Source organism: Condylura cristata, unplaced genomic scaffold (genome assembly GCF_000260355.1).
Source record: "Condylura cristata isolate star-nosed mole 26May11 unplaced genomic scaffold, ConCri1.0 scaffold00028, whole genome shotgun sequence".
In the NCBI taxonomy this organism is placed as follows: domain Eukaryota; kingdom Metazoa; phylum Chordata; class Mammalia; order Eulipotyphla; family Talpidae; genus Condylura; species Condylura cristata.
In genome coordinates, this window is record NW_004567129.1 from 18,754,313 (window position 1) to 18,772,986 (window position 18,674).

Consider the following 18,674-nt stretch of genomic DNA (forward strand, 5'->3'; position numbering starts at 1 on the left):
GAGCAGCAGGCGGGTCAGGAGAGGTCTGCCGCGCCATGTGGTCACCTCCAGGGCAGGCGGGGATCGAACTCATGCGGAAGCGGCTTTAGCTTCTCAGTGCAGTGCTTTAACCCGCTGCGCCACCAGGGAGGGCCTCCTTGTCTACTTTTAAGCAGAGCGTCCCTGGTCGTCTTACTCCAACAACTTCCTCTCCTTTAACTCTCTCCCCATCATCTCATTTGTTGTCACCGTGACACAGTAGCCACGTCCCAGGGACTCCTGCTCGGGAGTCTTGCACCGGCCCCCGGGCTCCTGTCTGTCCTCACCATCCATCGGACACATCCGACTGCACTCGCAGCCACACCGCCGCCTGGCTCCCGCGTGTCTACCTGGGCAGCTGCCCAGATCAGAAACCAGGCGATGCTGGCTGCTCCCTGCCTCTGAGTCCTACATCTCGTCAGGAGGCAGGGCCTAGACAGCAGGCCCCAAACAAGTCATCCATCCCACGTCATTTCATCAAACAGTGATGCCAGGAGAATCCCAGCTGATGCTGAGCCCAAGACGTTTCAGGATTTGCTTGCATCGTATCCTGTCCCTTCAAGTCGCGGTTTCTATGAACCTGCTTGCAATCCTCTCAGTCTCCTCCTGCTCTCCTGGATTGTGTCCTGAGGAAGGAGCCCTTGTTCTGAGAAGACCAGAGCCCTGTTTTGTCTTCCTGCCTCCGCTCCCCAAACCTCCTCCTCCTCTGCGCCAGGCACTGTGTCTGGGGGCCCCTGTGAGTCATGGCAGCATTGTATCTGTTTTGTGTGTGCACAGTCCCGGGCCCGAGTTAGCGCTCCAGGCAGCGATACCGGATTTACAACCTGATTCAGTAACTGGGGCTTGGCGAGAGAGCAGTCTTAACTAAGGAAGGGGTGCTGGTATCAGTGCCCGGAGTCAGGACAGATGATTTAGCTCACTCAAATGAACTTTTCCAAAATCCCTTCAAAAAAAAAGATTGTGGTCCCTCTAGTACCAGTGAGAAACACCGCGGACACTGGGCGGTTTTAGATGATATCTTAGTTTGGATATGACAATCTAGGATTGAAGTCATACACATTTGGTATATAAAAATCTCACCCCCAGCCCTCTGCCTGCTACTCTGGGTGGGGACAATAGGGCTTTTCGGGCAGACACGTGGAGAAGAAAGGCATCTGGACTGGACAGAAAAGACATGTCCTGCAACCCAAGCACAAGATCACAGCTTTTACTATTTCCGGTGTTCCCTGATCTCCCCCTCAAGCCTCCAGTAGTCTGTCAGGGCGGCCACTCCACTGAAGTTTATTGACTAAATGAATGAAGTCCCACATCCTCCCATCTTGGTCTTGATGCTATATTGTCCCCCAAATCAGCATCATCTTCGACCTTGCTGATCCCCCCACCCCATTTCTGTCATCCTCATTTCTGTATATTGTCTGCATAGGACTGACTCCCATGGACTTTTGAGCTATGGGGGTGAACGCAGTGGATGAAATGTTTGTTGAATGACTCCTAGACTGCAGGGTCCCTTGCCTTTGTTTGCTTCATTTGGCACAGTGTTTTGGATTTGCCGTGACCCTGTACCCTGTAAGTAGCCGACTTGACCTTCCCACTGATCTGTTAGAGTTGACCTTGGTGCCCACTTCTGCCAAAATGTATGCTCAGCCTCTGTGGGATACGGGGAAAACTACAAATCTAACTCCAAATTCTTGCTGCTTGTGCCTATCATCTTATTCTCTATCTGTCTCGTGCATTCTTTCTCTCTCAGTTGTAGAAGGGCAACACTGAGTCAGAGAAGCGCTTAAAATTCCTCCACCTCTGGGGCCCTCCCTGGTGGTGCAACAGGTTAGGATGCTGCACTGCAAGCTGGCCACAGCCGCTTCAATGCGAGTTCGATCCCCAGACCCAGAAGTGACCCACATGGCACGGCAGACCTCTCCTGACCCGCCCGCTGCTCCCCTCAGCAGTGTACTTCGTCGATCTGCCTGTTCTGCTCCCCACTCTGTCTCTAGTGAATCCTCTCACTGCTCCTGTACCTCTGGCCTGCATCCCAGCTCTCTATGAATAAAATAAATCTTTAAAAAAAATTCCTCCATCTCTGCTTCTTTGCCTAGGAAAATGCCTCACCTTTCACATGTCAGTACTCTGTCAGTGCAGTGGAAAAGGGAGAACATCCACAGCACAAGACTTCAGTGTTGGACCCTGGCTTCATCTTTTATCACCTAGGTGAATTTTCAAAGACCATTTACTTTATCTGACACCGAAGATCTTTATCTGTAAATTAGGACTAATAACCCCCATGTAGATTCTCCCGAGGATCTGACAGCCTGGCATTATGCCCTTCCCTGAGAGCCGGGCCTGAAGTCAGTGACTCCCCCCCACTGGTTTCCTTTCCTGGGGTTCCCACACCTTAGTAAACCACCGCCATCCCCGTGCGGGTGTGGATCAGCTCCTGATTGAATGCGCTGGCCGCCAGCAGTGAATTTCAAACCACTGCTGGGGTGATCGACGGGTCTGATGGCCACCTCGTCCATCCGAGTGGCCGGCCAGGCTGTGAGGCGCTCTGGCCTTTTGCCAGTGACATTTGGACCTGTCTGCCTGAATGTCAGTCTTCTCCCAGGTACAGGGCTTGCAGATGCCAGTCACTGCAAGCCGGGCTGATTGGCATGCTCTGACGCGCGCCTCCAGAGTGTCTCCAGACAGGAGGGGAAGGGTGGCGGTGACCCGGCATCATCTGTCTGCCTGGACGCTCGTTTTTCTTCTCCTGCCTGTCTTGCTCCTGCTCATTGCTTAAGATGTGTCTCAGGGCACCTTACCCCGGCCTGCTCTTTCCACTCAGTCTGCTTCCTCCAGGCGACTCCAAATGTCAGTCCTGGCCTTAACGTCCGTCTCCATGATGCATTCACGCGTTCTCTCCCTCTGTTTATCCAACAGTCCTTGTTTCCCCGCTGTGAGCAATTGTTGAGCATTGACTGTGTGCTTCGACTGTGGGGATTTTTAAGTGTAACTCTCCATAATCAGGAGGCCTTCCTGTGATCAGAGATTCCTGGGGTGGTCACTGCGTGTCTGTACTGAGACTGGATGGGGGCTTCGGGCTGGCAAGCAGAGGGCTGCTTAGTGCCATTTTCCCAGACCCACCTCCCGGTTGTGTTTCCAGGGTTCTAAGCACCCTGCCTCCTTCCCTCCTGTGCAGAACTCAGATGCATCCTCATTTTCGGTGGTCTTTGCTGCTTCTGCAGCCAGTCAGGCCCAAGCAGTCCTCTGCCAGCACGTGACTCACGCTGTTGTTGCGTCTCTCTTCGAGTCAGTAGGGAGGCCAGTAGGGAGGTTCTAACCATCAAAGAGCGCTCCAGGGTTCTCTTTCTCCGAGTTTGTGGCTTTCTCCCATGAGTTCTTCCACACTGGCTGGCAGTGACGCTTTCCTAAGTCGAATTCAGCACTAGAACCTGGTGGTGTTTGATCACGGGTCCCACCTGCCTTCTACATAGAGGGACTGTGGCTTTCCAGCTGTGCCATAAAGAGTCAGCCTTTGCCTCCTCTCTGTGCCTGGGAGCTGTGATTCCCTGGGCTGCTTGCTCAGGGTATTCCCTCGGAGTCATGGGGACCCTTTGAGCCTGGGTCCTCTGCAGCCCTTGGGTAGCCCAGGAGCCCAGAGATACTTATGCAAAAGATCCTCCCTCGGCACCACCTTCTTCTCCATGCTGTGGGAACTTTTCTTCACAGTTATCAACATCTCATCTTAATGGCTTTTGTTTATGGTTCAATAAGTGCGTCATTTTTGGCAACACCAGCTCACAGCAATATCTTAAATTACCCAAGCCTGCCCACTTTCATTTATGAACCCTGACTTGGGTCTGATGAGCACTTAGATTTTTAACCATTTATTTCCTCCCCATGACAGGGAATGAGGAACATAAAGCTGATGGGAACAGTAAAGCAGGGGAACGCCAGAGACGAGGGAACCATAAAAGTAGTGTACAGTGTGCGAGGCCAATATAAAAGCGATGAGTTTTTAATATACAGCGTGTGCAATGCATTCATATTCCTAATAAAGTCAATTATTGTGGAATCCGTTATTTCTCAATTTTCCACCTCAGCTCAGACAAAAACAAATCTGGAGCTATTCAAAAGGACAAAAAAAAATCGTACCACAGTAATTGCAAAGGCAGCAGCTGTCAAAAACTTGTCTCATAAGTGCCTGTTAACATGGCTACGCTCCCCACAACTGGGGGTGGTGCTGGGAACGGCACCCGCCGGGAAGATAAGCCGAGACCGGAGTGAATCCTTGCCCTTGATTCCAGCAATTACCTTTCTCTTTGCTAGTTTTATTTTTAAAAATCCAGTTGTCATCCTGCAGGTGGGAAAGGGGGATTGGGGAGCCAGAGTCCCCGCGGGTGCGTGTGCCTACCTTGAAATCCCAGTTTATTACTGATCCTCGTGAGCCTGTCCCTGTTGTCTGACCTCTCTGAACTTGACCCTGTGGCTTCATTTCTCTGTGCTTGGTGTCCTTATTTGTTGGGTGAGAGAGCTGTCTCCAACCCCAACTGATGATCAGAATAACTTGTCCTGTTAAATTTATTTTTAGTTGTAGCTATTATTAATTGAGGAAAAGTGTTATTATCATTATGATTGCTATTATTCAAGTATCATTACTACTCTTTTTCATTATAGAGGAATGTTCTAGGAAGTGTAATGGTTCATCCCAGGTCAGCATGTTTTCATTGCTGTCTCATTTCAGTTTCTGTGGGCCAGAGGTTTTGTGCTTAGCTGAGTCCTTCATGTCAGCGTCTCACAGGGAACAAGCAAGTTGCCGTGTGGGCAGAGGTCTCATCCGAGGCTAGACTGGGGAAGCCTCCGTTTCCTGTGGGCTGAGAACCTCAGTTTGTTGCTGGCTTGGAGGCTGCTCTCCATTCCTAGGGGTTGACTGCCCAGAGATTCGTCTCCATTCCCCACCATGGGGGTGTCCCTGTGTGAGCAAAAGCTTCATCCAAAGTCAACAAGGGAGAAAATGTAACAAGACAGGCACACCATCTTACATGGTGACAGATCCAGCTTCTCCTAGAAAAGCTGGATCATGGAGACTAACAGTTTCAATACCTTCAGTAGAAGAATCACAATCCCATTTCTTGAAACCTCTGTGGGAGGCTTTGGAGCTCAAGATACGTTCTGATTCCCTTCCGTTGCTGAAGAGTGATGGTGTCATTGCGCAAGTTACTTAACTTCTCAGCAGCCCCCTCTTCCCGTCTGTAAAATGAGTTTAAAGTCAATGTCACAGGGTTGCTGTCAGCCCCTCCCAGCGTCTACCCTATAGGATTGTCCCCTGAGGGTGGAGAGTCACTGTGCGTGCCACCGCCTGGAATACGGGCCACTTGCTGTCACCTTTGCTGTGTTCTGTTGGTTACAATCGAGGCACAGGCCCCACTCATACTCCAGGAGGGGATCACATCATGGTGTGAATACCAGGAGGGGTCTCATGGCTCCACCTTAAAGTATCCCCGCCACCAAGAGTAACACCTTCTAGATTTGAAAAGGCAGCGAGTAGAGGCGCTACAGAATCTAAGGTCACTTTCTCCTGTTTTCTACTCATTTGACCGTTTCTATTTTAAGTTTTTGTTTAGATGTTGTCTCTGTCTCCCAAGACTGCTATGACAAATGACCACAAACCGCATGGCAGGAAACAACAGAAACATATTCTTTACAGCTCTGGAGGCTAAAGCAGGAAACCAAGGTGTTGGCCCTAAAGCAGCCTGCAAAGCCCTAGCACAGACTCTTCCCTGCTTCCTCCTGGCTTCTGGGTGCTCTCCCACCCCGCCCCCCATACACACCCCACCCCCAACCTTGTAGCTGCCTCAGCCCAGTCTCTGCTGCTGCTGTCCTGGGTGCTTCTGCCTCTTGGTGTCTTTTCTCCCCTCTTAGAAGAACCCCAGTCATTGGCTATGAAACCTATCCTAACTCAGTATGTCCTCACTTAACTTACTACACCTGCAAAGACCCTGTTTCCTAATAAAATCACATTCTGAGGTTCTGGGGAGACCTGGCATTTTTGTGAGGCATCACTTTTCCTACTGCCGTTGTTATTTTGTCTTCTAGCCTTTGCCACCTTAACACTAAATCTGGTCTGGGATCACTGTTTCCGCCTCTGCACTGGGGTGTGCTGGATGAAGAAGGTGATGGTCAAGGGTCCCCCTTTTTTGACTGGTCATATGACTTGGGAGAGACACATGGTCTTTCTTGGCCTTAAATGCCTCATCTATAAAACAGTAATCATAATAGTTTTTGGCTGTTAGGGCTGTTAGAGTACTAAGTGACATATCAGCATAGTATCTGGCACACAGGGGATCCGCTTCAATGCTCAGGGACCATCACTGCCTCTCACTTTCTCTGTAGCTGTAAATAGCACAGTGTTGTTTTACTATATTAAATTCCATTGAACTTAATAGATGCATTGCCTACTACATTAGTAATTATACATTTATATATATTTCTAACATAAATATATTTATAAATATAAATATATTAATATATTATACTATATTGGATATATTTAATATAAATATATTTATATTTAACATAAATATTTAAATATATTTAATTTTAATGAATGTGTTAACTAATCTGTTGACATTAATTTATTCATTTCCTTGAAATGATGTTATCTATGCTCCAGATTCTTTATTGATTAATTTATTTATTTTGCACACTTTCTACTTTCATCTTGCATGAAAGACTTAATAACCCTCTCCCTTCCATGGTAATCTCTACTTTCTACCTGACATTTTTATCAGTTGCACCTTTATTTCTCCCTTCATGATTTTTATTTGATTCTGACTTAGTATTCAGCCTTTTAGTAACTAATTTTAATAATAGATTTTGCATCAAATAGCAATTTTGGGGGCCTTCCTGGTGGCACAAAAGTTAAGTCTCAACACTATGCAGCACAAGTTCCATCCCCAGCCAGAGAGCTGAGCCACATGGCAGAACAGACCTCTCCTGTCTGCCTGCTGCTCCCCTCAGCAGTGTATTTCAGTGGATCCACCTGTTCTGCTCCCCACTCTGTCTCTGGTGAATCCTCTCACCCCCAGCACTCCTGGTCTATTCTCCAGTTCTTGTATGCATAAATAAATACATCTTTTAAAAATATATCAACTTTCTGTATTTTAATATTATAATAATATTAGCAATATTACTTATTACAAGTCAACTACCTCTCTAAATGTACTACTTAGATTAGCTCATTTAATCTCTGTGGCAATTTGGTGAGTTAGAAGCCATTTTACAGAGGCACAGAGAGGTTCGGTACCTTTCCTGAGGTCACAGAGCCAGCGGCAGCAGAGGTGGAGCCTAGCCCAGCCTCAGGCCTTATGTTCTGTGGCCTGTGTCCACGTTCCTCACTGCCATCGTATCCTCTGGCTGGACTCACAAGGAAGGGAATGCAAGGCTCAGCCTCTGGGCTCACACCCCATCAAGGAATATGGGAAAAACAGAACAAATTTCGTTATTTATACCCGGTGCATTCCTTTCTGTCTTTCTTTTTTTTAAAGATTTATTTACATGTGCATACAGAACTGGGGTACAGGCCAGAGGCTCAGGGGCGGTGAGAGGCTTCACCAGAGACAGAGTGGGGAGCAGAACAGCAGATGTACGAAGCACACTGCTGAGGGGAGCAGCGGGCGGGGCAGGAGAGGTCTGCCGCGCCATGTGGTCACCTCCGGGGCAGGAGGGAATCGAACTCATGCAGAAGCGGCTTTAGCTTCTCAGTGCTGTGCTTTAACCCGCTGCGCCACCAGGGAGGGCCATCCCAGTACATTCCTCAAAAATTGGCTGCATTTTGGTTTCTCCTGTGGTCACTTCTGGCGTACTGTAACAGCCATATTGTAAGGAGGAGTTCCAGCTCACTAGCAAAAGAAATCCCATGCTCTCATTCTGTTCTTAAGAAGTTTGACTTCACCATACACACAGAACAGATCTGCGTCCCTCTTGGCCACGTAATTTCCGGCACACTTCCAGGTGCTGACACTTCCTGTTTCTGATGGGGATCGTTGCATTTTGCATTGTCACCCTGAGATTGCATTTTAACTAATTCCCTGGGGTTTGGTTTCCATTTTTCCTTCAATGCCCTGGACTCCCTTTTTGTTTTTCTTGGATTTCTTTTTCCTTTCGTTGAGTATATCTTTTCATTTTATTGTTGTTGGGTAAACGCATATTCTTTGTAGAAATCTTAGTGTTCTTTAGATTATCTATCAGTGTAATTGAAATATCTCAATGGGTGAGAACTGATGTGAGTTTGATTACTGTCCCATTGAAAATATCACCTCAATTCTCTTGAAGCATCTAGAATTTTCTCTTCATCTTTGCTATTTGGCTACTACCCGGGAGACTTGGGGAGAATTTTCAGTTTATTCATTTTCTGCAAGGTTCCAAGAGTCTCTTACTCTGAAGTTCTTTTAATTCTATGATTATTTCCTTGGGACATTTTATTTTTTTATTTTTTAATTTATACATAGAAGAACTGGGGTGCGGGTTGGAGATGCTGGGGGTAGAAGATTCACCAGAGACAGAGTGGGGAGCAGAGCGGTGGATCGACTGAAATACAGTGCTGAGGGGAGCAGTGGGTGAGTCAGGAGCTGTCTGCTGTGCCATGTGGACCACCTCCCTGACAGGGATCAAACTCAGGCGGCAGCAGTGATAGTGCTGAGACTTAACCTATAGGCCACCAGGGAGGCCCGGGAAGTTTTACATTTTAAATGTGAGTTTCTGGGTCTCCCTCTACCATTTCAGCGAGTTCAGACGTTTGGATCCTTAACAAGACGGTGAAATGCTTGGCTAGGCGGAGATGAGTTGGGGAACTGCCTGTAAGATGGTGCTGAGGTCCCATGTTTGGGTGACGGGGAACTCTGAGCTTTCTTGTCACGCTCCTGTGTTCCTGTACATTTCTACCCCTCCACTAGCGAGATAATTGTGGAAGTGTGATGCCAAAACTTCCCCTCTCCAACTCACGACATTCTTGGAAAGGCCAGTGCTCTCTTGTGGAAGTGCTTTAAAGTCTCTCCTGGGGTATCTACCTGTCGGAAGTAGTTCTCCCAGGGGCTCCAGTCTTTGTCCAGCCTCAGAGTTTCACCACATAGCGTGTCTTGCGACGACACAGTAGAAGAAATATTTGTCCTTGGGTTCTGTTTCTGCTGAATCTTTCCTTCTTATTACCTACTTCTTAGTCCCTGAAGGCAGATGTCTACCCAAGATAGAGTCGTCTATTTTAATTTCTTCACTTGCCTTGCCTTCTTCCTATTACTTTTGTGAACTTAAGTATCAAATCAGGTTTGGTGTTCCTAGTCTCTAAATAGCAGTCCCTTCTCAAACTGCTATATAAATCATTATTATTAATAACAAGGATAATAATGATTATACTAAATAGCACTCAGGTAAAATCTTCCATGACAAAATGCTTTCAGAAATAGTACCTCTGGGCTGCTGGTTTATAGAGGAAACACAAAAACTGATTTAAAAAGATGACTTCTATCCAAAATGTGTTTGCTTTTCTGGGTTGAATTCATTTGTTTGATTGAAAATTTCATAAAGAAGGTGTCTGCTGGAGAGGTCTGGGATTGTGAAAATAAGCATCGTACTGAGGCCTGAAACAGTTCATTGACAACCCAAATGTTTGGAAGTATGTGGGTGACAGATTCAGCTTATTCTAGAAAACTTGGGTCATATGGACTTAGCAGATTCATTGCCTGAAGTAGAAGAATCTCAGCAGTGTTCCTTGAAACCCTCTCACGGGATCCTGAGAACACAAAACACTTACAGCTCTCCTCTGTTCCTGAAGAATGATGGTGTCTTTGAGCAAGTTATTTCATTTCTTTTTTAAAAGATTGATTTATTTATGCACACAAGAACTGGGGTATAGACCCCAGAGTTGCAGGGGGTGAGAGGATTCACCAGAGACAGAGTAGGGAGCAGAAGAGGTGGATCTACTGAGATGCACTGCTGAGGGGAGCAACAGGTGAGACAGGAGAGGTCTCTGCACCACATGGGTCAGCTCCCTGGCCGGGGGGTCAGACTCTTGTGACAGTGGCTGGTGATAGCTTCACAGTGCTGAGACTCAGCCTCTTGCAGCACCAGTGAGGCTCTGCAAGTTATTTACTTTTTCAGGATCCCCTTTTCCTAGATGTAAAATAGGTGTTTAAAATGAGCATCACAGAGCTGCTGTCAGCACCTCCTAGATCTAGCTGCAGTATTACCACGCTGGAATGGAAGGCGTGACCATCCCTGTCATTATTATTGAAATTGCTTTCATGTTGCACAATAGGTACTACCGATAAGGGTAATTTTAGTTTATGTCTTTAAAAAAAAAAATATATACATATATATATATATATTATATATATATATATATATATATATATATATATATATATACATATACATATATATACATATATATATATATATTTCACATCATCGTTCATGATATATATATATATGTATATAATTATATATCATTGTTCATTATTTTTTAAAGATTTATTTATTTATTTATGCATCCAGAGGCCAGAGATGTGGGGCGTGAAAGGATTCATCAAAGACAGAGTGGGGAGCAGAACAGGCAGATCGGTGACATACACTGCTGAGGGGAGCAGCGGGCGAGACAGGAGAGGTCTGCCGCGCCATGTGGGTCACTGTCCCAGCTGGGGATCGAACTCGTGCTGCAGTGGCTGCTGATGGCTTGATTGTGCTGTGCTTTAACCTGTTGTGCCACTAGGGAGGGTTCTCGTTGTTCATGTTGAAACAACCACTTTATTGCTTTCTTTTCTCAGGTGTAGTCCCAGTAGCATTTCCACTACCAATTCCCCTGTGCACCAGCAAGACAGTCCGCCGTGTTCTTCCCTCCCTTGTTCTGATCCCTGAAGTAAATTTGAATTTGAGCGCACTTGTCTAAAAGTACACACAGGCCCTATGCACATGGTGGGGCGGACGGGTTTGCCCATGGTGCCCACACCTGAGTAATCAGAACTTGGCGCTGGGTCACCAGCATTCACCCTGGGGCATGCGTGCTCCCGTTTATCACCCTCCCCCACCCACATGTGGCCTGATTTGTTAAGTTCATTTTGCTCGGTTTTGAACTTTGCCTTCATGGAGTAGTACAGTGCAAGCCCTAGGGTTTTGGGTTGTTTTTGGTGAGTGTGTGAGGGCCTGATGTGTGGGTGAGACACACCGGGCATTGTGTTGGAGGGCTTTCCTCCTGGAAGTCAGCTGGCGTTCTGCAGAGTCCTAGCCCCTGTGGTTCTCACAAGTTTGGGATGAAGCGTGCTGCTCTGAGGGCTCAGCATGCTCCTGTCAGGGAGCATGAGGGAGGGTAGGTTGCATTCTGGTATTTTGCAGGCCAGTGCATTTCTCCTCGCCTTCTTCCTCTTTGTTCCATTCATTTCCAAGGCCCATACATCCATCTTCTCAGCATCTAAGGCCCAACCCCACCATCCATGTCTTGAATTAGTACAATACCATGTTTCCCATTTCTCCCAGCTGAATCTCAGCACCTCCCAAACTACCTTTCTGAACCACATGGTACAACTGTGAGCTCCTTATTTAATGAGGATCCACTTAGAGTGAACACCTCCAGCACTTCCCTCTTCTTCACCCAGATCTCTGTGTACTGGTGCCATGTTGGATTCACCCCTTTACTGCTCCAGTCCCTATCACCCTTCCTCCCTTTCTACAAGTATTGAATTTCTTCTAATGGTTGAAGTAGAAATTCCAACAGCACATCCTCTCCCAGTGTCTGTGAAGTTTTGTTCTATAGCCTGGACAACCTCATATTATCCAGCCCTGGTGGTCCCACTGGGTCTAAGAAGTGGGCTTGTGGACTTTCACCATCACTCAGTTCTTCTTGTCTTCTCCTACGGACAAAGCTGCCTCCTTGGCTCTCTAGTGAATCCTTCTTGTTGAAGAAGAGCATACTTTAGAGCAAGATTGTGTCAAACAAATTCATCCTAACGGGCGTAAGTAGACCCAGCTTCTTGTTTATGCTAATTATTTGAGAAATACTGTCTCATGATATGAGAGACTTTCATTTGAGTAACCACCTCCCACACCCCACCCCAGCCTCTGCAAGACAACTGAATGAATTCCTCTCAATAAGAAGCCATTTAATTTTCAATAAGACCTGAGGGCATCAGTTGGAGTTGGACAGGTCTCCTGGCCTGGGATTTGCTTCATGCTGCAGGAATTCTGAAAGCGCTGCAGAGATGAGAAATGAGCTCTCCCTCACCCCCCCCACCCCCACTTGCCAGAAAGCTCTGTGAAAACATTCCTGCGTCTTACCTTGGCGCATCAAAGTTCTGTTCTTTCTACCTGACATGAAGCAATGATCTGTATACATATGGAGTCTCCTTCACTGTCTTCACACCAGAACCTAGCACACACCTGGCACATAGGAGGCTCTCAATAAATACTTACTTATTGACTGGATATGTTTTGACTCCTGAATGGGCAACTGAAATCCATTTGCATAAAATACATTATTTCGGTGCTCATTTTTGTAGTTTACAAGTTAAAGGGAGAGATTTTAGTTGATTCGATATGTAGATATTTATAGATGTGCCTATCTCTAGATCCGAAGGACATTTAACTGGCAGCATACCGAAGCCAGCGTTCAACTTCAAGTGTGATTGACAACTGCCTCCTTTGTGTTTGTTGTCTGTTTTCGTCCTCACTCCTTGAGTACTGTTCGAGGAAAACTCCAGTCCACAAGGGCAAATGAACAAAGCCCTTCCCCAAGGCTGGAAAGGAGCAAAAGTGAATGGAGTTAGACTGAGGGAAATGTCCATGCATGAACAAAAGGCGACACTGGTGATGTTTTAATAGCGAGACACTGAAATTTCCTATCAAATGAGAATTCATTAGTCACCTGAAAAACCATCTTCTTTCTTCTTATGGAACTTCTATGGGGGGGGAGGGAGGGGAAGCCAGCCTAAACAAGAAAAAGGCCAGTAAACAAACAAATGGAACTTAAGTTGGCTCTAAATGTGACAATATTAAGACCCTATTTTATCGATTCTTTAGACACATTTCTCTTTACCTTTTCATACTGTTGAAACCGTGATGTCTTAAAATGGGAATGTGTGCTTAATACATTGTTTCCCCCATGAGAAGTTATTGAATTGATGCTTTGACTTCCAATCAATGGTGGCTAGAATGGAGAAAATGCGGTAATAATTAAAGCTCCCCTTTATTGAACACTGACTATGAGTCAGATGCTGAGTGTGCATGTTGGGGCATCGCCTTGTTCATTCTGGCTGCTACTAGGTAACAGCCACAGCACCTTCCTGTTCTGCAAGGAAATGGACCTCAGGGAGGAGAGGCGGCAGGGTTAGTGTTGAAGCACTGCAGGGTCAATACCTGAACCCTGGCCTAGCTCTCTCTGCTCTTAGCCACTGTGTGGTTGCCTCTCCCCTCTGTCTTTATCCCTGATGCCCTCTTGAGGTAGCTTTTGCAAAGCAATCAGTGCTATTAGGATTCTTCCAGGTACTCCTGAGATGGTTTGTAGTTTTCTTTTTAAAGATTTATTTATTTATGCATACAGAACTGGGGTACAGGCCAGAGGTGCAGGGGCAGTGAGAGGCTTCACCAGAGACAGAGCGGGCCCGGAGCAGAACAGGCAGATCAATGAAGTACCCTGCAGAGGGGAGCAGTGGGCGGATCAGGAGAGGTCTGCCACGCCATGTGGGTCACCTCCATGGCAGGGGATGGAACTCATGTGGAAGTGGCTTTAGCTTCTTAGTGCTGCGCTTTAATCTGCTGCGCCACCAGGGAGCGCCCTGTTTGTGGTTTTCATAGAAATAGGAGGTTATCATCTAATTAGCAGGGCTAATTGACCTGTCAGTGAGTTGCATAGAAACACACAACAGACACAGTAGCCCCTTAATGTTGTCTCCAGTGAATCATGAAGCAAGGATTGGGGACCTAATTTAGTACTTTGAAAAGAGGTGCAAGCAATATCTGTAGTATCTGGGGTCCTTTTAGAAGGATGTTCTGGTAATGGAGAGCAAAAACTCTCAACCTTACTGAGCACAACGTTTGCCAGCAAGAAGATGCCAAGGATACCTTCTAAATCAAGCCAGCTCATAGAGGTTGCCCAGAGCTCCCAGGGCCAGTTGGAGAAGTAGGTCCCTGGCCCTTCAGTCCCCAGAGGATTTTCTTCCCTTTCCCTGCCCCTTAGCCGCTTCCCTCCTCTTTCTCTTTTCTCCCTTCCTCCCCCACCTCCCCAGCTCCCCCACCCTCTCACTCCCCCACTTCTCCCAGCATGCTCCACCCAGCCTTTTCATCAAGAGAAGGACCTAGTAGACTGAAATGGTATTAAATAACTTTGGTGGTGAAAACAGAAAAGAGTGGCAGCTAAAATAGAAAGTTCTAGAACTTGTGAAAGGATGATGAGCCACTAAGATTAGTTTAGGATTGATTTATGTGACTCAATAGTTCATATGCTCAAAGGGATTTTAAAATATCAGGCTCATAATTAATATTTATAGGTCTACGTGATGAGAAATGACCGAAAAATGAAGTCTGTTGGGCTGACTTAAAGAGCTAAATGTCTCCTGAGATAATACAGGCATGGAGGAGGGAATCCATGGTGTGAGCATGTTCAGAGAGGTTGGCTTTAGCTATAAATGCTAAAGGAATCCAGAACGGAAGCTCTGGGAACAACTGTGTTTGTGTTGGAGGCGGGGAGGACTTAGAGGCAATTTCCATGTTCATTGAATTCATCACACACAGGGTGGGCTGATTTGGGTTACGCTGTGTGGGTGAATCTGTGAGAGCAGACAGATCCAGCACGTGAACTAGTAACCTATTTAGAACATTTGTTAAAAGGATGGGAGATGCAAGATCTTTGAATCCAGTAAGCTGGCAGCTGGAAGATCTTCAGAGGCTGAACAAAACTGGGGTGCTTTATTCCCAGATGGAGCCTTCAAAGCTGAGGTCCCTTGGAGTTATTTGCTGCTCCAGGAGAAGAAATGTTTGTGGCTAGAAATCTGCATTTGGTAGTTCTGGGAGACCTCATCTCCCTTTGCTGTGTGAGCAATTTATATATATTTGGTTGAACTAAATTCTTCTAACCAGAATATAGCACACTGTCTTAGAACTTTCTCATGGCTAAATGAGGGTTTAGGGGCCTGTCATTTGTTTATAAACACAGATATCAAAGGAGAAAACTCATTTTAAGAAATGTGAGTGTCTGGCCTTAAATACATACATATATATATATATATAATGATTATTCGTGTCACAAAAGGACTTCTTCCCTTAAACAAAGGCTTCATCATGAGTATCTTTAAAAACAACATCATTAAAAGCAAACACAAAAGAAAAGAAAAGCAGGAATTGTCTGTCTTATATTTTTACAAATATATTTAGTATAAATGGAAGATACTCTGCCTGCAAATACATGTGAACTTTGCACCACTTTTAGCTCATTTTATTCATTCATCTGCTCATTCATTCAACGATGCAAGAGACATTCAGGTGGATCCTGTAAGGGATACAGAAATAAAATAGTGTCTCAGTGCTCAAGTAGAAGAAATTGTCACCTCCTTCTTTTTAAATGATCTTTACTGCAGTTTATGAAAATAAGTATTTGCTGTAGAAGATTTAGAAAATGTGAAAAAAAAATCACACGGAAGGAAGCAAAAATGTCTATAACCTCCCTACTCAGAAAAAACTCATTGTGGACATATTGATCCATTTCCTTCCTGTCATCCTGGGAGTATGTGAGCCTGGGGGGGAGACAGGTTTAGCTATGAGCAGGAGTCGAGAGGAGGGAGCTGAAGACGATGCTTAGAACATATGGAGGGGTGGGAATTTTGCAAGTCATAATGAACTGGGGTTGGTTCCTTTTGGTGATGGGAAACATGGATGAACTAATGGCAAATGGATGGGGCAATCTGAAGACCTAGGATCTCTTTTCTCCTGACCCATCTTGGGAAGAGAAGCTCTACTCAGCTGGATGGGTATGTCCAAGAGCATACAAACAATACTAGCGAAAGACCGCTTTATCATGGGGTGTTTACTAGCCAGCACTGTGCTAAGCATTCATGGATTTTGTCAACTCCCCTAATGTTCTTTGGGTAGAGAGGCCCACTCTACCCACCACTTTTGCAAATGATCCAGCTATTAATGCTTAAGGAGCATAAATCAACCTATGGGAGGTTATCCAAGTAACCAAAGAATAATGGAAGCAGGATTTGAATTCACAGCACCTGGCTAGAGAGCCCTTCGCAGTTACCTGTTGTTGTATAACCCACACCCTGACGTGTAGTAACTTAAAGCTATCCCCATTTATTCCCTGGCAAAATATGCAGGGTCAGGAGTTCAGTCAGGGCTTAGCAGGGTGTTTATTCTGCTCCATATACCATTGACTGATGTCACTCAGGGGAATTTAGCTGGTGCTGGACTTATTGTGGGAGTACAGAACAGTTGGATCTACTGAAATACACTGTTGAGGGGAGCGGCAGGGAGACAGGAAAAGTCTGCTGGGCCGTGTGGGTCAGCTTCCTGGCTGGGGATCGAACTCGTGTTGCATTGGCTATAGATAGCTTCATAGTGCTGAAATTAAACCCCTTGTGCCAGCAGGGAGACCCTTGTGACCATTCACTTTCTTAGTGTTTTGTTGACAATGCAGGGAGTGTGGGCTTTGCGGGGACCATTGCCTGGGGCACCTCCATGGGATGTGCCACCACAGGGGAGGAGGATACTTAGGTGGCATCTTGGGGCTCCAGAGACAGAGGCAAGTGGAAATTGCCAGTTTCTCAAAACTTGGAAAGTCACACATGCCACTTCTGACATGTTTCTATTATTAACTAGTCACCCAACCTACTCCGATTCAAGGGGAGGGATGTCGACCTCCTTGCTCAAATGTTTTGTGGTCAAGATTTCCATATGTCCAATACTTAGCCACTAAGGAGACAATAAGAGACAATCTTTGAATCCATTGGTTTCTAGCTGATTAATTAATGATGGCTACAGTACAACTCGAATGCCTGATTGTGTGTCAGACATGGGCTGTAATAACAAAGCTGGTGAGATTTCTACCCTCAGATGCTTATGTGCTGATTGGAGGTACAGCATGAGTCTAGGGGACTCATGAGTAACAAAGGGGAGGCCTGAGGGTGGCTGAAAGGAAGGACATGAGCTAACTGATGAGACTGGGCTGCTGGGAAGGTGACCGCTCATTGGTAAGGTGGTATTTTACCTACCAGTTCGGTGAGGGACAGAAGGGGAAACACATCCTCTAGGAAGGAGAAATAACTCATGTCCACACTCCGATGGGGAGGGACGTCATGAGTCTCGGGGATAAGGGAGATGCCAGCCTGCCAGGAGGAAGGTGGTGTGAATGGGAGAGCAGTGAAATTTCATTTCATTATGACAAACACAAGCCAGTGGATTTTGGAGCTGGGGGTTGAGCACAATCTAATGTGTATATCTCTTCAGTATATTAGCTACTAAATGCTTTGTGACTTTTTTTTTTTTAAGATTTTTTAGTTTATGCATACAGGAGCTGGACTATGGCCAGAGGTGTGGGGGAGTGAGAGGATTCACCAGAGACAGAGTGGGGAGCAGAACAGGCAGATCTACTGAAATACATTGCAGCGGGAGAGACAGGAGAGATCTGCTGGCCATGTGAGTCAGCTCCCTGGCTGGCGGTAGAACTTGTGTTGCAGTGACTGGGGACAGCTTCATAGTGCAGTGCTTTAACCGGTTGCACCACTAGGAAGGGCCAATGCTGTATGACTTTGCATCCTTCACTAACCTCTCTGGGCCCATTTCACACTTGAAATCAAGCGGATCGGGTGATCTTTGTAGCTTTAGTTTTCTGACTCTACATGCCCCTTGTCTGTATTTTCACCTGAAGTTACCAGCGATTGTATGATCCCAGGAAATAAACTGCACCTCTGCACCCCTCCTTCATGAGTGTGCCTTCCTGGACCCATGCGTCAACCCCAGTGCTGACCAAGACTGTTCATCCTCCAGGAGCATGGTGCCGATAGAGGAAGCCACAGAGATTAGAAACAACGAGCTTGCACATTCCAGCGATTCTTAACTTGATTTCAACTTTTGACCTGCAATGCTTCCCAGCTGTTTCAAACTCACACATCCCATCTCGATTAGACGCACCCCCCAAAGTGATCCACACAGAGAAGGTTGCTTCAGGCAGCTGTCATCTTGCCTGACTCTGGGGCTGGCGGGTCCCGGTGGCAGACGGTCCCGGTGCAGGCCCAGCGGAAAGGACCCACTCAGTGCTGTCACTCCCTGCAGACAGCCTGTTTTTACAACAAGGAGGAAGAGGTGACTGCACACAGGGAAGAGCCAGTGCCCTGCCCCCCTCAGAATAACAAGCCTCAGGTGGCAGGAGTTCGCTGGGAAAGTGCAGGCCTCTGATTCCAAAGTACACATGAAATAAATGAAAACCAACTGCAGAGGAGTTGAGCAGAGGCAAGAGCAGAAATGTCAGCCTTGAGGGGTTTTATTTGGTATGAAATGCTAATCACGGGGTGAACTCAGAAGGAATGTGCTTTCTCAAGATGAATTTCCTAACGGGGTGGAAAATGGACGGACTCCAGGAAGCGGCTCTGCCTGTTGCCGGGACGGATGTCTGAGTGCTGGCCACGAGCAGCGAAGCCCATCCA